We start from the raw sequence: 21,635 nt of genomic DNA, 5'->3' as shown, positions 1-21,635 counted from the left end.
GGGGGATTTAAATATCCCCCGCGGCATTTAAATAAAAATGTCCGCCGCTTTTTTCCGGCTTTTAGAAAAGCCGGAAAAGAGCGTCTACACTGGCCCCGATCCTCCGGAAAAAGCGCCCTTTTCCGGAGGATCTTATTCCTACTTCAAAGTAGGCCAGTGTAGACGTAGCCTGAGTGAAATTTGCTTTTGTCCTGAGTGATTTTTATTTCAGATTAAGGAAAACTGACTAAACAAGGAAAGAACAAACGTAAGTCTTTGGGATGACCAGGATGGTAAGACCACAGTGAATCACAAGAAGTTCTTGCCTATATACCATGCATAAGCACACTATATAGATGCATTATTATCTGCCTCATGGGGGTGGAGCTGTGGGAGTTTTGTAACATTTGAATAGTGCTTTGAAGGTATACAATGCAGTTAAAAGGGCTCAGTAGTGCTGTTTTATACAGAAATGGATCCCAATGAAAACAGTGAACCCAAACCTCAGATCCAGATCCAACTGAATTCAAAATCTCTAGCCTATCTAGTCCCCATTGCTCCACTAACTTACATTTTGGAAAGTATGAAACATGAGCCTTGAACTTCCAAATATGAGAGTGTTTGTATGTACTACATACATATAAATACAATGTACATATACAATATAATGTACATATGTCTCTATTTACATACAGTATGTCTACACTTGCACCCTCTTTTGACAGATCGATGCAAATGAAGACATTCAAAATTGCAAAGCCAGGATTTAAATATCCCATGCTTCATTTGCATATTTCCGTTATGGCGCTATTTTGAAAACCCTGCTCTCGAAATAACTGGTAAGTCTCAGTGTATGAGGAATAAGGGTTATTTCAAGAGAAGGGTTTTCTCTCAAAATAACAGTTTCTTAACAGCATCTGTTATTTCGAAACAGCGCCATAACACAGTGGGTGTCTGCGTCCATATCTGTGGATATAAAGCAGAAATCTGCAAATGTGCAGGGTTCTATTTAAAAAATGTGTATCTATATCTGCATCGATACGTGCAAAAATGAGCTGCAAATAGCTACATCCATATCCGCGGATGTGGATACTAGCATATTTCCAAATATTTACAAGGCTCTATCTGTAACTCAAAGCTGTAATTTCTTTGTTCAGCTCTATATTTTTCTGAAGATGGTGGGATTATCAGAATGCCCTAAGTGTTGGCTTTGAAATACCAGAATCCCTGGATCCACAAGCAGAACTAGTTAATTTTTTTCAGAAGGAAACTTTTTTTCAGAAAAAATCGCAGATTTGATGATACTGAAACATTTTGCAGATTTGTGTTGATTTTCCCAAATTCTTAATTTTTGGGGGAAAAATAAAAAATGGTTTGCCATATTCTAAATGAAATGATTCAATATGAAATTACTTTAAAATTTGAATTATTCTCCAGTTTTACTGGAAAAAAATAAAAATGTTTAAATTACTTGAAATGGTGAAACTATTAATTTTGGATTTAATAAAATATTTATTTTATTTTCTCCTAAGTGATATTCACACAGCTCTGTCCACAAGTTGGAAATACCAACAGGCCAACTGAAGCTGTCAAGATAGATCCCTTGTATTTGGATGAAACTTTCTATGTGCTTGGGGTTTTGTTTGTTTTTTTGTTTTGCCATGACAGTTTATGTCCTCTGAGGTTCATTTGGACATTAAAGCTGCCAGGACATCTGGGAGCTTTAACATAAAAGTGTAAAAGTCATAAAAGTACTGGCTAGAATTTCCTCTCTTTTGATGATACACTGTGCATGTTGGTTGTCTGTCTAGCCCATACCCTTCACTCCAGATGTGTCTGCATTTTATTAATCTTGTATGTGTATGTGTAAGATTCACAGAGTTACGAGTTTTTCTTGGGAAGCACTAGCAAATACATGAATTTTTGTGTAACAGTGACATTACTCCTACTAAATATTTGTACCAGTGTAAAATGGATGTAATAATACACATCTTTATTTAGCTGGTTTTGGGCTTATTTATAAGTTTTTGGATAGCTCTTTGAGAATCTCAGATGAAGGATATTTAAGTCTGTTGGTGAGAGTAAGGATGTTAAAATGCAGATAATCAGCTAATCGAGTAGTTGATGGAATTTCCATCGACTACTCAATTAGTTGATAAGTGGGGGGAGCACTCGTTACCTTTGTGGATCTGCAGTTTAAATGTAATTTAAACTGCAGAGGTGCAGTGGGGTTAGCTCTGTGGGGCAGTGCAAGCGGGGACTAAGCAGTCCCTGCTCGAGCTGCCCCAGGATCTAACCTCGCTGTGCCTCTGCTTTTTAAATGTAGTAAGAGCTGATTCCTGGCTCACAACCACTCGCCTGCTGTGCCTCTACCTCCCCTGCACACACACTCCCCCCCCCCATGGAGATGGTTCTGTGGGGAACTGGCTTTTAAGCCGGCTCCCCCTTGTACCAGCTCCTACTCCCCCACTTGCTGCCTCTAATAAAGGCAGCAAGGGTGGGGGAAGTGACTAGTCGAGTATTAACTCGACTGCCTGATAAGCCTAGGCTTATTGGGTAGTTGACTACTTGACTAATGGCTTATATCCCTAGGTGAGAGCAGGGAAGTGGAGGTCTATTCCTGACCTAAATTCTAATCCCAACTTTGTTCCTAACTTTTCCACCTGGAACAAATGCTCTCTGTGCCTTAGTTTCTCCATCTGTAATGAGTATTATCAAACTTATTCATATCTTGCATAATATCACTCTTCTTATCATGCCTGGCCACATAACATCTAGTTGTGTGTGGGCACATGGAGAGAGACAGACACACTTAGTCTTAACCGACAAAGAGTAGGTTTTAATGCAGTAACAATATGCAATTTCTGAAAGTATCTATCTTTGTTAAGGAAGGCCGTGACTTGCATTATAATGTACCTTTCAGTAAAGAGGTTATTTTTCTGCACAGCTTTGGAATTTTCTAACAGTTGTCCGAGAGAGCTCCCTTATGCTTCATTTCCCCTCCTGTTTAAGTCAGCATAGCTGAAACCACATTGCTAGAATCTGCAGAAACCTCCGTGCTGCTCTGTGTGCCCTGGTTTTGTCTTGCATTCTGAGAAGTATTTCTGCAAGGCATGTTTCGTGGCTGGTGTGGGATTTTGTAAGATCCTTTTCCAGGTTTGTTTAGTAACAGAATGGGATGGATAAAATCCAGTAAAACAGTGGAGAATATTTTCAACAGTGAAAAATGATTGGATCTGTGCAGGGAAGAGAAAGGCAGCAGTGTGATTACAGGAGGGATAAGAGGTGGCAAGTGGGGCTGGAGGTTTAATGAAGGAGAAAGAGGAGAAGGTAGGGGTTTTTGAGGGGGGACAAGGAGCTGGTAGTGTATTAGAGGGTGATGTGGAGGACTCTGGGTGGATCCTGAAACACTGGGGATGGAGTTGGCTTTTTACAGGGATCTAGAGTAATACTGGAGAGTTTCTAGCAGACTAGGGGCCAATTGACAGTGGCGTCAGAACAATTTCAGAGTGGTGGTGTATAAAGTATATAAAGGAAACCATGTCAGGCACTTCCCACCACACCCTTACTTCCAGAACCTATGCCTATTGGTAGTTTCTGAGAATGGAAGTGGGTTGGAGGGGGAAAGAGGAGCAAGTGGGGGAGGCGAGGCCTGGGGGGGAAGGGAAGAGAAAGGTAGGTTCTGGAACTTCTGCTGGAGTGTCCAATTTTTAAATACTACAGAGTTGTCAACCCAATCAGGAGGCAGCTGAAACTCACACGGTCTCTCAGAGCCATCTGAGTTTTGAAGGGGGAGGGGTGCCTGCCAGCACCCAGCTCCCAAAACTGTACAGATTTGTCGGAGTGTAAAAGTGGCTACAATCCACCCGAGCTCCCTGTCCCCCAGGTCACGAGCTCTGTGCTGCACTAGAATCTTGTTCACAGGGTCCATTGGGAGGGTTATGGGCAGTGTTCCAAGATTTTCCATCCATGAGCAGAGTGAGTTTTGTCTTGTGCCCCAATATTGAGGTCATGTACGCTTGTTCAGTTGTGTGCACGGTGGCACCCACCAGTGTCCCTGCTCCCTGAGAGACTCTCTCAGCGCAGAGATCTCAGCCCAGCCCTTCCCCGCTTGCTGGGACCCCAAACCCTGATCCCAGGCAGCATCTCCCCACACCTCATGGGGAGAAGGTGAGACCTGCCCCCCCAGGGAGCCCTGCTCCTAGGACAGCCTGTGTGCAGGGCAGGGGCTGCCCTAGGCTGCTCCCCACAGGGCTGGATGTGAGTCCCCAGCTGGGGTAGAGGGAAGCTGCTGCCAGCCCCCAGGGTTTGCAGGGAGTAGGGTGTTTGGTGTGGGGCAGCGACATGTGGGGAGCCGGGGGTGTAGGAACCAGCAGGGAGCTGAAGGGGCAGGGGACTCTGAGAGCCAGAGGGGGATACAGGATGAGGGAAGAAGGGTGCAGGGGGCTCTGGCTCCCGGAGCAGCCATGCTGCACTGCAGGGCAGTCCCCAACCCCCAGCAGCAGCTGTGCCATGCCACAGACCCAGACCCAGCTCTGGCAACCTGGGGAAGGGCTGGAGCTAGGTCCAGGGCTGTGTGGTGGCTGTCCAACTGCTCCCAGGGTGGGGTTGCATGGCGGGTGGTTGCCCCATGTGCCCCGGCTTCATCTGGCAGCTGCCACCCAGCCTACTCTGGCTGCAATTTCAGTCCTGAGGAAGGACTGAAGTGGGGGTCAGGGCCTATGTGGTGGCTGTCCAGCTCCTCCTGGGGCAGGCCACGTGGTGGGCAGCTGGCCTGTGTTCTGGAGTGGGAGCTGACCCCAGAGCAACTGGACAGCCCCGTAGCCCTGCACTGGGAGCAGCTGAGCAACCACCATGTGGCTCTGGCTCCCCATTCCCTCACCACCACTAGTTTACCTTCCAGGAAGGTGAGTGCTGCTGTGTGGCTCTGCTGAGGAGGTGGATGGGATTAAAATTCTTTGTGCACGCCCATGCAGGTGCGCACCCTACGGTATGTATAGACTACATTCCTCTGTCGTCAGAGGCATGTAGATTAGGCTACCCGGCATAGGGAAATGAAGCCGCGATTTAAATAATTGTGGCTTCATTTAAATTAAAATGGCTGCCGCGCTCTGCCAGCCAGCTGATGATCAGCTGTTTGTCGGCAGATCAGGGCAGTCCAGACGCGACACGGTCAACAAGGAAACCTTTGTCGACCGGCGCAGGTAAACCTGGTTTCACAAGGCATACCTGCGCCGGTCAACAAAGGCTTCCTTGTCGACAGCAGCGCGTCTAGCCTGCCCCGATCTGCCAACAAACAGCTGATCATCAGCTGGTCAGCAGAGCGCAGCAGCCATTTTAATTTAAATGTAACCGCGATTATTTAAATGGCGGCTTCATTTCCCTCTGCCGGGTAGCCTAATCTACATGCCTCTGACGACAGAGGCATGTAGTCTAGACATACCCCTAAAGAGAACTTAGGTTATGGGGAAAGGAGGAGCTCTGGGGAGCATTAGAGAGTCATAAGGCTCAACCGTTCCTTCTTTCCTTGTTAGAGGACTACACAGAGGAAGGCCGTGAACAAGCATCACTATCGAAAGTTTGTCATGATCCAGGGCCAAACTGACACTGGTGCTGCAGGGTAGGTGAGGCAGTATCTTATTGGACCATCTTCTCTTGGTGACAGAGACAAGCTTTTGAGTTTCCACAGAGCTCTTCTTCAGGACCTGTGACCGGTAAGTTGGAATGCTTGTCTCTGTCACCAACAGAAGTGGGCCCAATAAACTTCAACCGCATAGTGTTTCTAGTATCCTAGGACCTACATGGCTACAACAACATTACATACAAGAATGGAAGATACCGAATTTTGCTTTCTCATTCTACTGTTCACACTACTGGAACAGTCGTGGTCTGATGTGATATTTCCTCCCTCTTGCATAACCCTTGATTTGCTAGATTTAAATATAAGTTTCTCTTGGATACATAATCTAGGAAGGGGGATTTTGGCAGTGGGGGGTGGTGGGCATTTTAATGCACATTTCAGCAGCAAATGTGATATTATACTAAGATAGATGGAAAGGAAACTCAGCTCGTGTTTATTTTTATTCTAGTGGTATCTGAAACCAATGCATGCCAAAGACCAGGGTGTTTGTATGGGGAGATATGGAGAGACAAGATTTGTACTCAAATTAACATAATCATACATTATATTATACACAAAGATGACTTCAATGAGTACATGTTTTATCTCAAGAAAGCACTTGTATATTGACTTGGTTTGTGATGCATTGGAGCTCACAGTGTCATCTCTGAAACATGTCTTTTTTTCCTGTAGATCGTTCTATTGCTTCAGAAGTGGAGCTGATAGAAAATTACATTTATTTAAATGTTCCTATAGGAATTAATAGATGGGTACAATATGATTCACCTTTTGCCCATTTGAGCAATTACATTTGAAACAAGTTGCTGTTATCATGGTTGATGCCACAATAGTTTGCTGCTAGAGAAGAATAATTTTCATTTCATTCTGCAGCCCCCTTTATAAATGTTTAACTATTATGCATCCTCTATTAATTTACATTTCTTAACCTCAACACATAAGGCCAAAGCCATGCCTTAGTTTCCCCATAGATAGAATTGGGATGGTAATACCATACTCACTCATGCAAAGTGTCTTGAGATCCCTAGGGATATGTCTGCACTGTGGGCTAAAGTCGAATTAAGCTATCCAACTTCAGCTAATTTAATTGCGTAGTTGAAGTCGAAGTAGCTTAACTCAGCTTTTGGTGCTGTCTACACTGCAGGAAGTCAAAAAAAGAACACTCTTCCTTCGACTTTCCCTACTCCTCGTGAAATGAGGGTTACAGAAGTTGGAGTCAGAAGCCCATTATTTTGAAATAACGGGTTTGCTTTCTAGATGTGCACTCTGTTATTTCACATTAACATTAGTTATTTCAAAATAACGCTGCTGTGTAGACATGCCCTGGGTGAAAAGCAGCTGTAAGTGTAAAGTATTTTCTAAACAGAAACCTGAAAGGCTTTGGTATATGACAGCTCTTGGCACATCACTTCTGCTGTTGTGATACCAATGTGTGGGCCATTGCCTGTGATTTGGAAGGAATTCAGCCAGGAGGACTGCAGCTTAATGGAGAAATGTTTGGGAAGCATTGCATTAAAAATGACCCTCTTTTTGGTTCAGAGGGATAGCCGAATTAGTATGTAACTGGAAAAACTTAAAAAACAACGAATAGTACAAATGACCAAAACCCGAAGCTCCGTAATTCCCACTGTGCCTCAGTTCTAACGCGCATACACACTAGGCAATTTAAACCCATGGAGACAGCGCAGCATTCATTTGCGGTGTTTAATTTGCCTCCTCCTTCAGTGATTTGTCTGCTTTCTTTCCTCTTCTGCTGCTTCCTCTCTCACTGTAAAGCGATAGCCTGCTACCTCTTCAAGGGAAGGAAGGAAATCCCTGGGGATCAACTGAGAGAGCCGGAGGAGTTGAAAAAAAAACAAACAAAACAAAAGAGTGAAGGATTATTTGGAAAGTTGACACAGAGTAAATTGCTGTCTTTCTTTTCTTCTTCCTTTCTTTTCTCCTAACCATTTATTGAGCTGTATGGTTGACAGGGCTTCTATGCACATGAGGCAAAAGAGGGCAAGATACCACATTTATTAAGTGAGTCATTTTTCTGGGTTTTTTTCTAAGAAAACCATTTAGAACATACCTTAATGTTCCCCATGTCCCTTACAACTTCATCTTTTAAACAAATACTGGAAACTGTGGCTTCCCTTCCTTCTTTATGCTTTTGTGTCAGTTGAAATATAGATGCCTGACCCAACCATATTGTCTGGTTTAACTTCAAATATTTTTTTAAATTACAGATGGGCCTGAACCAAAACCCAGCCTCACATTCCTTCCTTCTGTGAACTTTAGAGAAGTTTGGATCCACATCGAGTCCAGTCTTTAACCAGACGAAACGAAGCCCCCACATCTAAACTCCTCTGAAATCCTGGAACGCTGAGATTTGGATCCCAACATTGCCCTGTAGGCTCATCTCTACTCTTCCCCCTCAGCCAACGGAAAAGAGAGGTAAGGTAACTCTTGCTCCATTCAGAGGCAGAACTGAGTTGACTTAAGAATTACAAGAGCAGCCTCTTTCCTGATCAGATCCAAGATTGTGAAAATCCATTCAGTGATGGTCTTGCCATTTGCAGGAGTCCATGTTGGTGAAAGCACCTCCTCTTCCACTCCCTTTTCTAGGAAGCATGTGTTGTTACCTTCCTTTCTTTACCCACTGCCTCCCTTATCCTGTTTTGTGCCACTTTTCAGTTCCCAAGGCTGACTCCTGTCCTACAGTGTTTGCATGTATGTGAGGGCCGAAGTAACTGTGTACTTCTCCTTGTGCTTGAGGACATCCCTGCTTCCCATCTCTCAAGTAGGCATCTGGTGGCTGCAGGAACAGAGCCACTAACATGTTAGCCCTTGTAATATGCTGAACCACTCTAGCAAATCACTTTAAAATGGGCTTCAGATGTGATGCAGTGGAGCCCAAAGAAAACCAGATCCCAGCCAAACCCAAATTTATGCTCGTGGTTTCTGGAGCTTGGGAGATAAATTTTGTTATAGTTCAAATTGATTTCAAAGATTTTGGTTGGTTTCCCCTCCCCCCCCCCATTCTTGGTTTTTGTGCAGGGGAGGCGGTAACAGTAAGCATCACTTTAGCATATGGTAAGAGTCTATGTAGACTCACAGTCCTGGTATTAAAATTCGGGGAAGCTCATGTGTGCTGAATCCTAGAAGGGTCCTGGACAAACAGAAGTATGTGGAGGTGATGCAGTTAGTGTTTCTGGCCAACAGGCCACTGGATGCATTAGTACCACAGGGCCTTGCTAGTTGCTGTTACCTAGGCAACAGTGTATTGTACATGGAGGAGGCATGACAAAGAAGAAGGGAAAAATATTGGGTCTTTCCAGAAAAAGAGGCCTGCTTTGGACTCACAGAGCAGCCCTTTGACCTACAGGATAGGTTAGTCTCTAAGGAAACTGGTTGTGCACAAAAGTACTTCTTCAGATTTGACCTAACCCTTATTCATCAAAAAAGTCTCATTGACATCAACCAGAGTTTGTTTGTTTATCCATCTGACTTATATGGCCTGCATTATTATAGTGTCTAAGTCCCTCAGGGTATGTCTACACTACCCCGCTAGTTCGAACTAGCGGGGTAATGTATGCATACCGAACTTGCTAATGAAGCCCGGGATTTGAATTTCCCGGGCTTCATTAGCATAAAGCCGGCGCCGCCATTTTTAAAAGCCGGCTAGTGCGAACCCTGTGCCGCGCGGCTACACGCGGCACGGGCTAGATAGTTCGAACTAGCTAGCTATTCCGAACTATCTGTACGCCTCGTGGAATAGCTAGATAGTTCGAACTAGCTAGTTATTCCGAACTATCTGTACGCCTCGTGGAATAGCTAGCTAGTTCGAACTATCTAGCCCGTGCCGCGTGTAGCCGCGCGGCACGGGGTTCGCACTAGCCGGCTTTTAAAAATGGCGGCGCCGGCTTTATGCTAATGAAACCCGGGAAATTCAAATCCCGGGCTTCATTAGCAAGTTCGGTATGCATACATTACCCCGCTAGTTCGAACTAGCGGGGTAGTGTAGACATACCCTCAGAATCTGTAATGTGTTTATCTTCCCCATACCTCTATGAAGTAGGGTAGTGTTATTGTCCCCACTTTACAAATAAGGACTCAAAGCCAAGAGAGACTAAGGGTATGTCTACACTACAGCACTAATTCGAACTAACTTAATTCGAATTAGTTAATTCGAGCTAAGCTAATTCGAATTAGTGCATCTAGACCTAAAAACTAGTTCGAATTAGCATTTTGCAATGCCGGCAGGGCATCAGATGAGGACTTAGAGCGTGGAGCTGCTGTCTCAGGCTAGCCGATGGCTGTGCTTAAAGGGACCTGACCCCCACTCCGGACAGACAGTTCTCAGGGGTTCCCCGCCTGCAAAGCAGTCCTGCCTTGGAGTGCCCTGAGTGCCCACACTCGGCACATCTCAGCAGTCGGCCATCAGCCCGGCTGCAGTTGCTGCAGGCTGCCATCCGGGGGAAGGGTCAATCGGGGGGCTGCAGGAGAGCTTCCACCCCGAGGAGCCCGCAGAGCCACCCCAGTCCTCCCTATCGGGGGCTCGTACCCCATTTCTCCCTCACTTCCTTCCACTTACCCCTCCCTAACCCCCCCTTCCTGATGTACAAAATAAAGGAAACGTGTGTTCAAAAATAGAAACTCTCTTTATTGAACAAAACTCGGGGAGACTGGGAAAAGAAGGTGGGAGAGGGGAAGAGAGAGGGTGGGAGAGGGGAGGGCAACTAAAATGATCAGAGGTTTGGAACAGGTCCCATATGAAGAGAGGCTAAAGAGACTGGGACTTTTCACCTTAGAAAAGAGGAGACGGAGGGGGGATATGATAGAGGTCTATAAAAGCATGAATGGTGTGGAGAGGGTGCATAAAGAAAAGTTCTTCATTAGTTCCCATAATAGAAGGACTAGAGGACACCAAATGAAATGAATGGGTAGCAGGCTTCAAACTAATAACAGAAAGTTGTTCTTCACAAAGCAAAGAGTCAACCTGTGGAACTCCTTGCTGCAGGAGGCTGTGAAGGCTAGAACTAGAACAGAGTTTAAAGAGAAGTTACAAAGTCATGGAGGTTGGGTCCATGGAGTGCTATTAGCCAGGAGGTAGAAATGGTGTCCCTGGCCTCTGTTTGTGGAAGGCTGGAGATGGATGGCACGAGACAAATGGCTTGGTCATTGTCTTCGGTCCATCCCCTCCAGGGTCCCTAGTGTTGGCCGCTGTCGGCAGACAGGCTACTGGGCTAGATGGACCTTTGGTCTGACCCAGTACGGCCATTCTAAGCTCAGGGCTCAGGGTCGGGGGTCTCACTGGACCACCCTGATTTTCATGCAAACCTGCTCCTGGGTGGCCAGGCTGGCAGCTCTCCTGCCCTAGACGGCCACTTTCCTGAGCCTAGTGCGGAGGTTGTGGATGAGGTCCACGATCTCCGCACTAGACCAGGTGGGTGCCCGCCTCTTGCAGTCCCGGGCAAGCTCCCAGGAGCCGCCAGCCTGTTCCCGGGAAGAGGCGGAGGGGCTGGGTGGCAACGGGTGGTTGGTTCGTGCCGTGCCAGGTGCAGGGTCTGCTGGCTGGGTGCTGGCAGGCTTGCACCTGGCACGGGCACCGTAGCCAGCCCGTGCCCCTTTAAGGGCTCTGGGGCCTGGAGGGGGGCAGACGAGTTTCCCTGGTGGTGCGCAGAATGGCCACCAGGGAAAGCTGGGGAGGGCTAGCCTCCCACTAGTTCGAATTAAGTGGCCACACAGCACTTAATTTGAACTGCTTAATTCGAACTAGGCGTTAGTCCTCGTAGAATGAGGTTTACCTAGTTCGAATTAAGCGCACCGCTAGTTCGAATTAAGTTCGAACTAGCGGTTTGTATGTGTAGCGCCTATCAAAGTTAATTCGAACTAACGTCTGTTAGTTCGAATTAACTTTGTAGTGTAGACATATCCTAAGTGACTTGCCCAAACTCATGCAGGAAGTCTGGTGTAGAGCAGGGATTTAAAACAGGATTTCCAAGTCCCAGGTTAGTGCCCTCACCAGTGGACCATCTTTCCTTTCAAACTTCCTGAAGGATGCCTGCAGAAGGCAGAGAGCACAATTCTCATCTGCACAACACACATTCTAGAAAGCTACCAAAGGGCACGACTCAAACTGGGTGATCCTTGGGCTCAAGGTGGTGCATGTCACTTCGAATCAGCCATTCAATCTCTGTTCCTAAATAAAGACTGAGCCAAAACTGAGTGAAGAGGCCAGGCATTGACTCTGAGAGTTTAAACATCAGAGTCCATTTTGTGCTATTGGGTCACCTGCCTTCTCCTGCCATGTAAGGAAAAGAGGGCGCCACTTTTAGGGCTGTGGGAGGCTTGACAGTTCTATGCTGCAGGGATTGGAGTGACTAGTTTTGATCTGGGCGGATTCATACCTACCCTTGAATTTTTCTGTGAGACGAGGATTTGGAAGTCATTCAAAAAATCCAAATTAGCTGTATAGGCATAGCAACAAAAAAGGGTCCAAAAGGAATGGAGAAGCTGCCCACTTGAGGCACCAGCTCAGAATAGATTGTACAAAGCTTGATTTTCTTTTTGCCATTCATTCTAAATAATGAAAGTGCATCTTAGATAATGTTGTTGTGGTTAATGTTGCAATGTGGCCACCTAGGGCTTCCTGGTTGTTGTGATGCTGCATGTCAGGGATACCCAGAACATCAGAGTCACAAAGGCATAAAACCCAGACTCTCCTGCTTCAAAACACCACTTGAACAAAAAGAAACTCTCCATTATCTATTAACAGTATAAGGTTTATGACACAAAGCTGAGTAGTTCTGATCAGTCCAGTAGTGAGTGCTTTAGTGGTGTAGGGGTGTATGTGTGTGTGTATGTATGTATGTATATATATACACACACACACACACACTAGCTTTGCCTATGCAGTACTAAGGGGAAAGAAAAAAGTGGATGAAGGGCCAAAAAGAGAATAGAGAACCATGTTCCCACTGAGTGTAATCCTTGTGTGAAAATCATGTATCTGTGTGAGGATATGTCTACACAGCAAAGTTATTTCGAAATAATAGCCCTTATTTTGAAATAACTTTCCTAGCATCTACACAGTCAAACCGCTATTTCAAAATTAATTCAAAATAGCGGAGAGCTTATTTAGAATTTGGTAAACCTCATTCTACGAGGAATAATGCCAAATTCGAAATAGCTATTTCGAAATAAGTGCTGTGTAGACACTTATTTCGAAATAGGGGGCCTCCAGCCTTCCCAGGGTACCCTGGTGGCCACTCCAGCCTCAACCAAGAACACTTCTCTCCCTCCCCACCTCCCCGGAGCCCTTAAAGGGGTAGACTCTGGCCACAGTGCCTGTGCCAGCTCCAAGCCTGCCAGCCCAGAGCCAGCAGTCACTGCCCCATATCCAGTGGCTCCAAACCATGAGCCAGTAAGCCACTGGCAGCCAGCTCTCCACCACTCCCCATGTTAGAGAAAAGAAACTGCCCCCCCAGTAAAAAAAAAAAAAAGTTTGGCCAGGCCGCTCTTGTTATAGTGGGCTGCAGTACTCGTTGAGAGAAACCGGCAGCACCCTTCCTGCACTGAGCCATGAGCTTCCCTCCTCCCAAGTTTCCCCCTCCCCTCTTCTCCCACCGTCTCTTCTCCCCTCCCACCTCCTTTCCCCAGTCTCACCAGAGTTTGTCCCTCTTTCCCCCCCATTTTTGTTAAATAAAGACAGTTTGTGTTCATGAAAGTACGTGTATTTTATTTGACATCAGGAAGGAAGGTTAGGGAGGGGTAAGTGGAAGGACATGAGGAAGGAATGAGGCACAAGCCCCCAGCGGGGCAGACTAGGGAGGCTCTTAGTGCCCCTCAGGATGGAAGCTCTCCCACAGGGCCTCCTGGATACTGACAGCCCCTCGATGGACCTCCTGGATGTCAGCCTGCAGAAAGTGCAGCCAGGCTCACAGCAACGCGTCCAAGAGAAGTACCAGAGTATCCAGGGGCAGCTCTGGCTCCATGTTGCAGAGTGCTCTGGTGTCCTCAGTAAGGGCAAACAGGGCACGCAGAGACAAAATACTTTGCTGTCCCTCATCGAGGTAGACAAGCAAGCAGGTAAACCTGAGAACTGTCTGTCTGGGGGGGGTCCCTTTAAGCACAGACCTCAGATAACCTCAGACAGCAGCCTCACACAGTAAGTCCTGACTTGGTGCCCTGCCAGAACTGGTTCCAGCCAGCCATAAATGTGATTCAGAGTCCACTCAGTGTGGACGCACTATTTTGAAATAGCAAAATGCTATTTCGAAATGCATTTTGTGTGTAGATGCGTTATTTCGAAATAAGCTATTTCAAAATAACACTGTAGTGTAGACATACCCTCAGAAAGTTCAGAAGCTACAATGTTGGGTGCTTAAAAATCCGTAAAATTAATGTAAAGAATAGTATGATTTCACATTGGTTTTCAAGATGCAACACCCTCATTTCAATTAATGCAGCTTAAAGGAAAAAGTAATTTCCACATTTAGCCTTGTTTCACTAACAGATTGGAAAACACTTCAGTAATTCCATGATTCTGTTATCGTATTGAATTATATATTTATATGGCATCAGAAGCATACTAGGCACTTTCTTGATTATTATTGAGGCTAAGGGCCACATTCTGATCTCATTTAAATCTGGAGTAACTGCTGAAGTCAAAATAATCATTTTGGATTAAACTGGGTGTGTAAAAGCCATTTTTGAAGACTGTATAATTAAATAATATCAGTGCAAAGCTGAAAATTTCCCTTGTCTTCCAGAAAAACTGGACACAAGTTCACCACCAAGTTTTGTGACCTATAAAGAATCAGTAAAAACATATACAATGAGTTTCGTGCTTGTAAGGACACCAAAAATGAAATGTGGCAAGAGCATTTTGTTCATCTCTGTAATTTTGCACAGATCAAACATAATTAGAGCTGGCAGAATTAGATTTGTAGTTTTTATAATTATACTTCTAATATTAATTTTAACTATTGTGATTGTTTGTATTGATTTACATTTTCACAGTTGTGGGAAATTATGCAAGGGGATCAGACATTGAGCAGGTCAGACAATAATTATTTCTTGATAGTATATGTTAAGATTAAAAAAGTTAAACCTTTATATAGAAATTGCCAATATAATGTCCAAATACAGTGAAAATATCCTTAAATCCCACTCTAATTAGTTCTCAAGCATCATTTTTCATATTTTGCTAATCTGTAAATTTGAATGATTATTGATGGAAATAATCAATTGTTGCTTTATGTGAATGGTGAAATTAACATTTATAGATTTGCCAATAAAAACTTAAACCCTCCAAGAAAGATAGTAAATTTTAAAAGAGCCGGTTTAGCAAGAAACTGAGGAGTTGGCAGCAGCCTGAGCATAATAATAGTAATAATGGTTGATTTAATCTTCCGTGTCATCCCATGTATATTGAGTTTACTCTGTGGGATAGGATGGTCTGGAAAGTTACACACTGACATGTTTCAGCATAAACAGTATAGAAAATAAACACAGGGAGTAAATAAAGCAAAGAGGAGGAAGTGATGGTTTAAAAAGTTGTTACCAAAATCAACACACGTGAGGTCAGGCACAAAACTTTGCCTCTACCCTGCCTGTTAGCTCTCACTTCTCTCCCTGCTGATCTCCAGGTGGAGCTGTTTCTTTGGGATTTTGCCCAATTTTAGGGAAGTGGTGACCTATCTTTTTAAAAAATCCTTTGCTGCTAGTTGTGTGGCCTCCTTTGAGCTATGACCTGACTGTAGCTTTTGCCTTTTTTTAGCTGGACTAATTCTGAATTCCTAGAATATTGCCTTATTTCTAACCAGAGCCCATAGTTCATTTTTACATTTAGCCACAACATGGGTCGTATGGAGCATTTTCCCATCCAAATTTTTCTCTATGGTTCCCTCCCTTTCTCTTTTTCTGTCGATCTCCATTGGCTTAAATAAATGAATGCCATTTTGACCCAGGGCTGATCTGTTTTGGTTTCAGACAGGCTTATTTCTGTGTAAGAGAAAGCTTTTGCTACGCTGCAGTAAGCTACTCTTGAACCAACATCAGTGTCTCCACATAGCTTTCTGCTCTGGATCTGTTAAAGTCGCACCTAAAGTGGAATCAGTGCAACTTCCTTGTGGAGATAAACTGTAAGAAACTCAAAGCCCATTTGAGAGTGTCCATGCAAGTGGGTTAGGCCTATTTTAATTAGGTTTATTTAAAAACAGATTTTGTTCTGCTTCTACTGCACCTACTAGAATAGTCTCCTGGTTCATTACATTTATTATTAATTATTATTATTATTTGTATTAAGCCTATGCAATTACTCTGTGAAACTTTGTCTACACTGCAATGCTATTTCAGGATAGTGAAGTATCCTGAAATAGCTATCCCGCATCCTCACAGCAAGCTTGTTATTTTGGGCTCACTATTCCGATGTCCCTGTGTAAACCTTGTTCCATGAAGTATAAGGGACATTTTGGAATAGTGGGTTATTTTGAAATTTGGCGCTGAGTAGACAGCGCCAAATTATGAAATAAGCTATTTCGTAATAAGATCAAAATAAGATAGGTAATTTGAGTAGCTCAAATTGCATATCTTATTTCAAACTACAGTGCAGTGTAGATGTAGCCTGAAAGACGAAGCCTAGTTAAAATGGCACTGCCTTACTCAAGAGATGCATTCCCGCTCTTCCCTGCTCTTTTTCTCCTACACAGCTCAGAGTCTACCAAACTCTAAAGTGAGCTGGATTCTTTTCCTTCTTGGGATCACCAGTAGGATTGTTTACTAAGTTGTAGTCCTTTATATCTGTGCAGTACCACTCAAGGCAATGGGCTTCCACAGATGGCAACAGGGCATTATTGAAAGAGGGGTGCAAAGTGGTAACTGAGGGCAGGGACATCCCTAGGGGGGTGCAGGGCCTGGGCCAAACACCACAGGGCCCAGGCATTGGACCCAGAGCAACCCTGCTGATGCAGGCGCTGGCCCATCCCTGCACCGCCCTTTCCCTGCTCTACCCCTTCCCCAAACCCCGCCCCTTCTTCTCCTCCTCTCTGGCCTGGCCTCCCTCCCTTGCTGAAGCCTCTTCCTCCAAGCAACGTGAGCCAGGGGATTCCCAGGGTCCTGGCATAGGGTGGCAGAAGGTGTCACCCTCCCTCTCACACTCACTGCGGTGGCGGGAACAGGAGTGGCTCGGCAGCCTGCTCTGCTCCACTCCCCCCGCTGTCCTTTCCCAGCCTGCTGTCATCTGCTTCACCACGGCCATGGGATGCGCCATTGGGCTGGGCACTCTGCTTCCTGCTGCTGCAGTGAAGCCAAGTGCAGCAGGTTGGGAGAGGGCAGCAGCATGGAGTGGAACAGGCTGCCGCTAGGGCCCACCATCGAGTTCAGTACGGAGGGGCCTGACCCTTGCTGCCCCCCCAGCCAACCCTTCCCCACCACCCCTGGTAATCCCCTGGGCTGCCCTGGCATAGGATGGTTAAGCCAGTTGCTGTGGGGTCTCCCAAAGTGCAGGACCTGGGGCAGAAGCCTCGAACCATCCTGTGTCCTGTGGACAGGACAGCTCTGGGTGAGGGCCTAGGTCGGTAGCAGCCCCTTTGCTGCTGGTAATGGTGCGAGAGATAGAAAGAGACCAATTTTACTCTGAGTCCAAGCTGACTTCACAGGGCTGGCCCTTTATATTATTGTTCTGAGTTTGCTTATAAACTGAGCATGTTTTATATGAAAAATTACAGTGAGAAAATGAACATTGGCCTGCACTGTGCCATTTTTATAGTAATTTGTCTGCACAGAACTCAACTGGGAGGCTCATTTTATTATTAATAGTATGTGTTGTTTCATCACTGTCGGATGATGATTTAATATCTAGGTGGAGGCAGATGGCACTCTTTGAAGGACTTGGAAGTGTTTTAGGCGGGTGAATAATTATGGATAGCTTTGAAAGAGAAGTTTTACACCGGGCTGGGGAACCTTTTTTGGGTCAAGGGATGCTGACCTGCAAAAAAATCAGTCAGGGGCCACAGACCAGAATCTAGGGGGTCCAAGTTAATTGATTTTGTGAGCCCCCCCCCGCTCTGGGGTGGAGAAAAAAATAAGGGGTTCAGTATGTGGGAGAGGGCTGCTGGGAAGTGGGCTGGGGATGAGGGGTCTTAGTCGGATGGGGTGCAGGAACAAAGTGGGGGTGTGGGGTCTCGGTAAGAGGTAGGGTACAGGAGTGAAGTAGAGGTGGAGGATATGGGTGGGAGAGGGGTGCAGAAGCAGGCTGAGGTCTGGGGGGGGATCTGAGAGGGTGGTAACGGTCAGGAGTGGGCTAGGGGCTGTAGGGTCTGGGCGATGCTGGTGCAGGATACCCAATGCTGGGGGGGCAGCCCTGAGCCTCAGGGGCTAGATCCAGGCAAGCAGGGGGCTGGAGGCCAGATCCCCACCCTTTTACACTTTCAGGAGGAATATGAACTATGCAAACGTTCATGTGCATTAGCTTGGAGCTCCCTGTGTTGAAGGTAAGGTGGGCAATAAACTAGCAATGGTTCAGCAGGGTTATCCCCAGTGAGTCGCTTCCACTATATTATCTGCACCTCTGCAGGTATGGGTGATGGCAGCCTCCGTTAGTTGGGTTCAGTGATCTGTGGCCAAAGGGAGCTGTGATCCCCCATACCTGCAGATGTGCAGGTAAATATGGTGGTGTGGGGGCCCACCAGAGGCTAACTCTGGCAGACTGTATTTTCCCATCCCTGGTCTAAGGAGTGGCCTGGAAGGTAGTACAGTGGGACAGAGAGACCCGGGTGCATTTGGGGGCAGCTTTAGAAGGAAGCTGTGAAAAATGGGGTTGGGGTTCAGCCATAAAAGTGAAGATTAGGAGCTTGTGAAAAGCAAAGGGGAGGCTGGTGAAGGGATTTGACTAATGGAATGACACAATCAGATCAAGGGGAGATGGGGATGATTTTGGCAACAGCAATCAGCAAACTGAAAACAGATTTTCTTTCTAATGTACCCCTGTCACCATAGCGGCTTGGCAACAGTTTCTTCCCTCCAGCCCAGAAGCAACCGTACGTTTCAGCAGTGTATCTCATGTGGTTGCTTTCCCCTTTCCGCTTACATCTTTGCTGCAATCTGTTTTTCATAACAGGATGATAGATTTAATGAAACACATATTAAAATGACTGGAAGTACATCTGAGCCAAGCTAGTTGTAAGGCATTGTAAGCAGAGCCTATACAGAGGGCAGTATTGGACTTCTGAGCTAGTTAAAGACACTTGTTCTTCAGGATTCTGCCCCACAATGCAGCTGAGGTTTGCTAAAATCCTGGTGACATGCATTGCCTCTTGTGCCTTTTTGCTCAGTAAATAACCATGAAGCTACAGAATTTTTGTTATTGCATAGAAACTGGAGGCCTAGAGTCACCCGCATTTTAATTCTGTCATCATCGGGATGAACTTTCAGTGCGTGAGTGTGTATGTCAGTGTTAGACTATTCTGCAGTTCCTGATATTGGAGATAAAGTTTTATCTCATTCAAAATGTCCCCACTAGCCTTGTTTGGCTGTGTCTTTGAGTTATCCAGCTTAATAAAATTCAAGGCATGTGATTTATTTGCTTGTGCTCTCTTAAAACAACTGTACAAAACCGGAATCTAGGCTATTCTCCTTTATCCTTCTGTATTAAGGCTGGAATATGAGTACATTCCGAGCAGGAAATTGGAATTGTCCCCACCTGTATTTTACCTGTCTTTGGAGCGTTAGTATGAACAGGCAGTAGTCTCTCTTACAAAGATTGGAACCAGGTGTCACACAAAACTCTGTGTTAGCCTCCTCTGTAACTTTGGCTTGGAAAATTGGTTTGGCCAGAAAAATGACATTTTTACTCTGGAAGCAGAGAAAAATGTGTCTGCAAAGTCTGAAGGAAAGCTATCAAATGTATTTGAATTATAGGTCTTTACTCAGTTACCTTGCTCTGGATATTGACTTCTGTCTTATGATTTGTCCATTATTAAGCAAAATTATGAACAGTTTTTAGTGTGGATATTTTAATGTGAATGGGAGTTTCACATTTTGTGTAGTAAACACTTCTCATGTATTGAGTCTCCATCAAAAGCAATAGATGTGCCTGGGTGAATGAAGATTGGATCCAAATGTCTTTGAGTCAGAATTGGGGTTGACCTATGAAATATTAAAGAAACTGTTTTCTGAAGCTTGAGTGAGGAGTTTGGATCCAAGACTCCAATTCAGACCCATTTCTAATCAGAACAAAAAGATCTAACACTAATATTGTAGATCATTACATTTTCACCATGGCTGTGAAATGCACATTTGAGGCATGTACTTTCTAACCTATATTGCCCTGTCAGATCCACATTCATTCACTTGGGCTATGTCTACACTAGCGGGTTGTCGCACCAGAAATATGCAAATGAGGCTAAGCGTGGAATATCGCCGAGCCTCATTTGCATACCTAATGAGCCGCCATTTTGTGGAAGAGGCTCTTGCACCAGAAGGAGCGTCTACATTGCCCGTCTTGCGCAAGAAAAACCCTCTTGCACAATGCCATTATTCCTGAAAATAATCATCATAGCGGCAATGCGCAAGAGGGTTTTTCTTGCTCAAGAAGGGTCAGTGTAGACGCTCCTTCTGGTGCAAGGGCCTCTTCCGCAAAAATGGCCGCTCATTAGGTATGCAAATGAGGCTTGGTGATATTCCACACATAGGCTCCTTCGCATATTTCTGGCGCAACAACCCACCAGTGTAAACATAGCCTTGGTGTTTGCAGTGAGAATTTGTGATTTGATAACGATTCTTTTAAGTAACTTTGCAAAGATGGAGATTAATATAGTTATTTGAAAGGATTATTTTCAAATAACAAAAGAACATGGATCTGGACATGGTAATCTGTCTAACCAGTGCATTTTTGTGTAGTTTATCTCCCTTTAATCTCTCTTGAGAAATGCTTCTTTAGATGTTTACATGGTGTTGACAACACTGATTTTATCCTCACAGAGGAAAGATAAAACAAAGCTGTTATTGTTAACCTCTTAGACTTAAATTATACAGATTTCAGGAATACCTGTTTTAGCAGCTTAGTGATCTCTGATCACTGCAAGCATTTTGAGGTGTGGCATACTTTTTCATCTCCAATGCAAATACTTAATGCAAATGGCCAAGGCTATGTTTATTTAGCGCTTTCTGATATTATGGTAGTTTCCCAAAAGGATCCAGTACAGTGGATATATATTTGCAAAACATAAATATAGAGTGTGGGTGTCTAACTAGATCTAGATCTGTTTATAGACACGTGTAAAATATATGCATGTAGGTCTGTATATATGATGTACAAAATTTTCATGAAGAGGAATTTGGCATAGTCACAATAAGCACAAATAGCCCTGTTACTTGAAAATACCACAAGTCACTTCAAATGCAAACTGGGCCCCCGGAAGATATCACAGTCTTCGTAGTGTGTTTGTACCACACAGTTACTATATCCTTCTTATTCGTTACCTTTTTATTACCCTGATTTAATATCACCAGTTACCACAGGCAAAGACATTTAAAAAACCCACAGCAAATGCCGCACACTAACATAAACACAGACCATAAGCTCAGACTAATTTGGCACTAAGTTAAGTTGTAAAGGGTAAGTGTGCTTTATAGCCTCATTCAGGATGTAGATATAATGGATAAATAAAAACATACCCAAATTCACAGATGCTCTCAGTTAAGGCTCAGGGGAATCGTATTTCCATACAGGCAAACTGTGACTATTGAAAATCACTGTTTGGTAAGAAAAGGGGGAAAGGATTGAATTAAATGAGTTCAGAAGGAAAGGAGTGAGATGTGAGGCTGCTGGTGGAGAAAGTTTAATTAGTTGAAATCTGCTGTAAGAGTCTTCACACTTGTCATCCCCAAAAGTGTAATTTCCTCTGATATTTCAAGGTGGGTACAATAAAGATGAAACAGTGGGATAGCCATCCATTTTGTCTGGGCTCAGCATGTGGTGTCTCTTCACATACATATTGAGGCCAAGTCTACCGTGGCACTTTGCAGCACT

The 21,635-nt window shown here is 44.8% G+C and overlaps 1 long non-coding RNA gene across 2 annotated transcripts in view; it reads left to right on the top strand.

The window, feature by feature from the left end:
- The window catches only part of LOC102452409 (uncharacterized), a 190,042-nt gene that overhangs the window by 99,897 nt on the left and 68,510 nt on the right, over nucleotides 1–21,635 (top strand). The window contains exons 4-5 of one of the 2 annotated variants that reach the window (XR_012896347.1): nucleotides 7,846–8,053; nucleotides 14,624–14,661. This is a non-coding gene — a long non-coding RNA (uncharacterized LOC102452409). The remainder of the gene's footprint in view (nucleotides 1–7,845; nucleotides 8,054–14,623; nucleotides 14,662–21,635) is intronic. The other variant, XR_012896346.1, reaches the window with a different exon arrangement.

Source organism: Pelodiscus sinensis, chromosome 17 (genome assembly GCF_049634645.1).
Source record: "Pelodiscus sinensis isolate JC-2024 chromosome 17, ASM4963464v1, whole genome shotgun sequence".
Lineage (NCBI taxonomy): Eukaryota > Metazoa > Chordata > Testudines > Trionychidae > Pelodiscus > Pelodiscus sinensis.
This window is presented reverse-complemented; position numbering and strand designations above follow the sequence as displayed.